This window comes from Lycium barbarum, chromosome 9 (assembly GCF_019175385.1).
Source record: "Lycium barbarum isolate Lr01 chromosome 9, ASM1917538v2, whole genome shotgun sequence".
Taxonomy (NCBI): domain Eukaryota; kingdom Viridiplantae; phylum Streptophyta; class Magnoliopsida; order Solanales; family Solanaceae; genus Lycium; species Lycium barbarum.
Window position 1 is genome coordinate 21,813,068 of NC_083345.1, and position 7,344 is coordinate 21,820,411.

A 7,344-nucleotide genomic window follows, 5' to 3' on the forward strand; every position below is an offset into this window, starting at 1 on the left:
GGATTTAAAGAGGGTTGAGGGTGTTCACCCTCGGCAAGAAATTACAGTGTATATATAGGATAAATTTTCTGTGTTTATGGGCGTATATTAACTTTTGAACACCCTGAATAAATTATATTTAGCTTTTTTTTTTTTTCCGAATCCCCTGAATGAAAATCCTGAATCCGCCACAGCTTTTCATATGGTTACTAAAACTGTTCTCATCAAACTTCTTTTGTGTGAAAGTATGTGAAAGACAAGTCTTTACATCGATCTATTTTGCTAACTCAGGTTTTACACATCATTGCGACTACTTTTTCTATTTTCCTAACAAGTTAACTTGTTTCCATGCAGAGTATACCTAAAGATATCATCGACACACATGAACTGCAAATAATTACATTAGATTATAGGCGTGAATGCCAGCACGATGATGTAGTCGATTCCCTCACGAGCCTTGAAGCAGTTGAGGACGCAGATTTAGGGACTAACGGATCAGCTACTGCTTCAAGAGAAATAAACAAGAGCTTCTTGCATTTGGTGAGATTATCAGGTGATAGACTTGAAATAAATAGGGGCCGAACTGAATGGAGAAAGAAGCATGCTAAGAGATGAGTCTCACAGGACTTGCATTTGTTGCACCTTTTTTTTTTTTTTTTTTTTTTGTAATTTACGTCTTAAGGAGGCGCAACCCTTTTATTTCATCAACAAGGAGAGGTACACATATCTGAGGTTGGGAAAACCAGACCTCAACAATGATTTACAGAAAATCTGAAAACATAAACTACCTAGAACATGGGGTTAGAACTCCCATACGCAAAAGAGAAGTTCTCAGATACTTTAGCTACATTATACATACACGTTCTTCCTTTGTTTGTGTCTAATGGAAGCCACATTGTCTTTATCCAGAATGTAAGTCCCGACTGCCTCTTTGGAAGATTCTTTATTTCAAAGACTATTTCTTCTTGACCATTCATACTCCATTTAGCCAATGCATTCGCGACTTGATTTGCTTCTCTATAACAGTGTTGAGCAATGTAGTTTGTTTGAGAGAGCAATTGTTTTATTGTATCAATAGACTCTTGTAACTCCCAAGCAATGTTGATTTTTCCTTCAAGCATGTTGATTATGATGAGAGAATCACTTTCCAGAATTATGTTCCGAAAGCCATCAGAGATGCACCATTTCATTCAATATAAAGCAGCTTTAGCTTCTGCTAGATTACTACTTCCCTTTTCGAGGGATTTTGCAAAAGCCATGATGAGATTCCCATTACTGTCCCTGACAATGCCTCCAGCTCCAATATCATCCTCACAATTGTGACCGACATCAGTGTTCAGCTTAATCCAGTTCAAAGGTGGTCTAATCCACCTTACAATTATGCAATCAATTTTGGGAGACAAAAGCATAATTTGTTTGAAGTTCATGCCAATGCCATTTCCAGCGTTTGTTATTGTTAGTCTTTGTGACTAACCATCTGATATGATAGCTTACCTGGTAAATAACCCTAGCCTTTGAGATTTTTCATTTTCCATATCTGTTTGAGCACCTTATTGATTTCCATATTTCCCAGAAAATGACAACAGGAATTACTTTGAGAAGATCTTTGTGCAAACCATTTTCTGCTTTGACAGACCACCATTTCATCAACAAAGTCCTTAAGGTATTGTGTTCCCATGGAATTCCTCTAGGAATTCCAAAGAAATTCCATATAGTCCTAGCCAGCTCACCATCTAGGAAAGTATGATGAATAGTTTCATCTTTGGCCTGCAAACAACAACAACATTTAGTATCAAGTATCAACATCAATTCCTATCCTACTAAAAATGTTATCAAAAGGTAATTTGTTTTTAAGCATTTTCCAAACTAGAAATTAAAAGACATTTTGAAAGGGATATATTTGTGCCAAATTTTGTGGAGAATTTGATCAGTGTCTTGACTTTGTCTGATGATTCCCCATCCAGAGGAAGTTGAGAATACTCCATTTGGAGAAGGCATCCAAATAGGATTATCCAGTAAATTCATGTTTCCAAAAGGAATAGCCAGAATAAGTTCAGCAAGATATTCTGGCAGATATTGTTGTTCTATGTTCCACAAGCCATCTTCTATGATTTCATTTACCCTATGGTTTCTGCCAGTGTCATTATGAAAGATAACATGGGCTAAAGCCCCCAATCCTGTCCAGTTGTCCCACCACAGATTTGATGAACCTGAGTTAATTTTCCAAAGCATTTGCTCCTCTACTTTATCCTTTACTTCCAGAATACTTTGCCACGAATGGGATAAACCTGCTCTCCACTTCATGTCTATTGGGTGTGCAAGTCTAGAATATTTGATTTTCAAAAATTCAGCCCATAGTGTTTTTTCAGTTCTAAACCTCCACCATCTCTTCATTGCCAGAGCTTCACTGATATCCTTAAGTCTTCTAAAGCCCAAACCGCCTTCTTCAATTGGATAACACATCTTAGCCCATGAACTCTAGTGGCGCTTCTTTTTTTCATCAGTTGAACCCCAAAAAAATTTTGTCATATATCTTTCTATTTGAAGAAAAATCTCATTGGGAGGTTTCAATGCTGCTAGAAGATACATTGGCTGAGATTGTAGTACATGCTTGATTAGAATTGCCTTGCCACCAACTTATAGCAATTTACCTTGCCAGCCAGATATTTTCCTGACCACCTTTGTGACAGAATCATTGAAAGTAGATATAAGCTTCCTACCAATATAAATAGGGCATCCAAGATATATAAAAGGAAATTCCTTATGTTTGTAACCTGTAACATTTTTAATCCTGGCAATCTCCTCTGAACTTGTTTTAGGGCTAACCAAGAAACAACCTTTATCCTCATTAATCAGCTGGCCAGAACAATTTGCATAATCATTTAAAACTGTTTTGACTAAGTTGTTAGAGAAGACATCCCCAGATGTGAAAATTATAACATCATCGGCATAAGCAAGGTGAGAAATCTAGGGGCCAAACGTGAGCATAGAGAAACCTATATACTGTTGATTTTCATGAATAGTATTTAACATTCTGGATAATACCTCAGCTCCAAGGATGAATAAAAAAGGGGATAAGGATCTCCTTGTCTCAATCCCCTTTTCTGGAACCATTGATCAAAGTGGAATACCAAATATTAGAAATAGATCTCCAAACAAGGTCCGCCCATTTGTCAGAAAAACCAAACTTTCTTAAAACAGTCATGAGAATTTCTTAAAACTGTCATGTTGCACTAGTAGTAGCATATATTCTTCTTTTTGTGTCATTTTTTTGTGTTCTGATATCTCCTCTTGTTCATTTTCAGTGTTCCTGTCTCATATTATGTATTTTAATTTTTTTTTCCTTCTATTTTCTTCTCCTGGGATCGGGTATTTCTTTGGTGTAATTCTTTGAATTGGACTGTAATGCTATCCTCTTTATTTATGCACGTAAATTGTAGAAAGAAAGAGAAAATAGTCAAATGCCCCCTCAACGTTTAATCGGATTAATTATGACACACCCAACCTTTACGGGTGATCTATTACCCCCTGACTATTTTTTAAACGGAATTAGTACCCCCCCCCCCCCCCCCCTGAAACGCTACCACCAGATCTGTATTTGAATGGTGAAATGCACGCGCCTGACATGTATTTTTTCACCTTTTACTTCTAATTTCGAAATTTCTATACCAAATAAAGCCAATTCATCACCACATGAAGCCATTTTTCACCAAATTAAGAATGCTATACTAAACAATACCAACAAACAAGGCTAAATGGACATTTTTTTTCTATTTCTGTCAAATGAGTACTGAAATTCTGGTTTTTCTTTGATTGTTTTTTTTTTTTTCATCCTTTATGTCTTTGCTCACTTTTTAGGTGTATATGTATTTGTGGATGTTGAAGTATAAGGAAGTGTTTGGGGATGTTGACTTGGATGTAACAGAGAATTCCCCCAATAATGAAATGATTGAGCTTTACCGGTGATGATGGGGTACCCTCTAATGGAGGATGATGAGGAAGATGATAGTGGGGAAGGAGAAGAAGTTAAGGATAGTGTTAGGATTAGGACGGTGGGTGGGCAAGTTTTGGAGTTGGGTTTGGGTAAAAGAAGGTGGGGGAAGTAATGGGTTAATTTTTAAAAAATTAACTAGCGGCGGTGGAGGGTGGTGGACGGCGGTGGACGGTGAAGAATAAGGGAATAAGAGAAAAAAAGAAGAGAGAGAGAATGAAAAAAAAAAACTAAATAATGCTTATAATTTATTTATTTATTTAAACATTTTTAGTTGCTTCTCACTCTCTCAAAGAGAGTGAACTATACTCTCTGTGCCACCTCACCATCCAGGGAGGTATTAATTTCACTTTAAAATTGTCCGGGGTTAATAGGTCACCTGTAAAGGTTGGATGCATCCTAATTAATCTGACTAAACGGTCGGGGGGCATTTGACTATTTTCACTAGAAAGAAATGTAGTAGTAATTTGGACACAGTCATTAGTCTTATCAATTTGACAGACATTATTTATTTAGAATGTAAAGCTATTTGACATAATTTTTCACTAATAAGATTATTTTAACCAATTTCATAATTTTCAAAAATTCGAATTTGTTGATTATTCAAGTTTTAAATTTTGATTTGGTATTTCTCTGTCAAACTAACTTTGAAATTGTTACTTCAATCGATGTTACCTTTATCAACCAAAAAAAATTGTTACTTCAATTTCTTTTTCATGTCAATAATAAAATATATAGGTTAGATTAACACCTTAAACTCGATTTCAATTAAAACAAATGGACATAAGGAGTATAATTTTCACGTGTAGAACTCAAATCTATCAGATAGAATCTCTCGTTCAAGCTAATTTTTTAATTATTATCACTTTTTGTTCAAACTCTACCTGGCAATGTGAGATGAAACAGAGTAATAGATTATTTCCAAGAGGATTTAAGTTATATTCACAATACAGATAGTGTAAGAAAATTTATACTAATTTAACTTATTGCAGTTAATAAAGCAGATATCTAGTCCGCAGCTTTCGTTCTTAGAAATTGAGAACAGTGTTCTTACACTTTGTTTGGATGGTAGTATTGTATTGTAAATTTATATACCATGTTTGTTATAATTGTTACTTATATTTTATTGTATCGTATCATTAAATTTATCGTTATGTAAAGACAAGAAGTCTTATTTTGTGTAACGATCGATGCGGTGCGACCGTATCGTTACCTTATTGTTTTTTCCATTTTTACTTTGGTTATTATCTAATCATTCTATTTTATCTTTACCCTACCTTTTTTATTACAATTTATTTCGTACCCTGCTTTTCTTTTAGGTTTATCTTTTAGATTGCTGATGTCTGATATTATGTAACGACGGAAAATAATGCAATTTATCCAAACATTATATTCATCACAATAATACAATATAATAGGATATTATGAAACGATGCATAACAACCCTCCAAACAAGCTGTTAATTACAGCACCTTGTGGTTTTAGCCGGTCATTAACTTCTACTGATACATTTTGATAGTTCGTTGGAGTGGCTGTTAGGTAAGAATAGTCTTCAGCTACCCGTTACGATTTTCACCTACTTAATTTTACTTCTTTGCTAATTATAAACAGTGCCTTTTCAATCTTAACATTATCTCAAAACAGGTTGCTCCCTAATTTCATACTTTTATAGGCATACCGTGATACCCACAATTGTCAAGTTCGATGCTCGAGAAAATCTGAATACGTAACCTGAAAACCAGACAAATTTGCCAATTGGAGCTGTAGATATTAATTGAAGCATTTGTTGTTGTAGTACAATGGATGGCAATGGAACTGAAATTTAGATTATTTGCCTGATATTAATTAAGTAAAACTTGTATAGTCACTTCTTTTTTTAGTTTAGCTATGTGATATCGATTGATCTGACTAATCCGAATTCGTCCCGCGTAGGGTCCATTTAAAGGGAAAACGTTTCCTACCAGAAATTTTTTCATTTTCAAAACTCGAACCGAGACTTTCGATTAAGGATGGAGGGATCCGACCACGTCCGTAGGTGGTTGTAATCATCTTAATTATGACTTTTATCCGGAAAAAAAGAGGTAAACATTTCCTTTTCAGTAACAAACACTTTGTGTAATAAAACTGTACCAATATTTAGCAAAGAAAAGCATTATAAAAGGAAGGAGGGCATGTCTAATATCACTCGAAAAACTCAAACTGAAACCATTGAAACATTCAAATGGCAAAAGTTGATAAAACTATGGTTTTATTTCTTGTCCTTTTCATGGCATTGTTAGCCAATGGTGAGAAAGTAAATAAAGAGGTTCCTACCAAAGTTAATGTCCCTTTTGCATGGGCCTTGATTCCAGTAGGCTGGTATCCATTAGGAAAGAACCCATTTAACCCAAAATGGGTTCTCCTAAGCCCAGATTTTCCACTTCTGGTACCTTCTTGGTTTCGTCCTTTTTTAATTAATCCATTCCGTTTTGGGCCTTGGGGAAGGATTCCTTTTACACCACCTACTGGAAGGAAGCTTGGCCCTGGCCCAGGATTAGGAGGCCCATAGTTTAGGCCCAAAGATCATGGGCATGCAAAACTAGGCCCAAAACTTGCAGCTGAGCCTGACCCAGAGCGGTGACTGGTGAGAAATTTGGTTCGGAAAAATGACACAGGATACCTACTTAAGACTATTGTTACTTGCTTGTTGCTACAGTTCCGATTTCCAAGATTATGTTTAGTGGGATTAAAGTAGACAAATAAAATACTCTCTTTGTTAAATACTGAAATCTGCACTCTATGAGATTTATAAAGCTTGTGCCACAGTGCATCTCTTGATCTTTATTTGAGTATAAATAATGTCCTCCTACTATTAGTGCTACTCGTCTGCAACTAATTTTATTTTCTTTCTGTTTGTTTCACACCAGTCCAAGTCGTCATTGAAAGAGAAAAAAACCGATTGCTCCATTTCATCCTATTTTGTATGATCGATATTTAACATGATACAGAATATAAGAAGATTTAACTCCAATTTTTTATACTAGAACAAAATATTTGCGTCAATGTTTAAAAATATAGTTAGATCAAGAAAACCTCATGAAGTTCGAATAGCAAACAATTAAATAAGTTTGGATTTGTCAGGACCAGATGATTGCAACGCAATGTACAAGAAAACGTCTCAAAGAGAAGTAGAATATAAAATATATACAATGGAAGACGTTGAATACCACAATGGATTTAATTAACTCCCAAGAAGAACAACTTGAGAGAGTTGGAACGATGCTAGTAGTTAGATTCAATATTCAAAAAGTCTTAAATAGAAGCCAAATTCATGAGAGAATCCTTCGAAGCCAATCCAGAGGCCGATAAAGATCGAAGGAATCGCTAACTTCCCG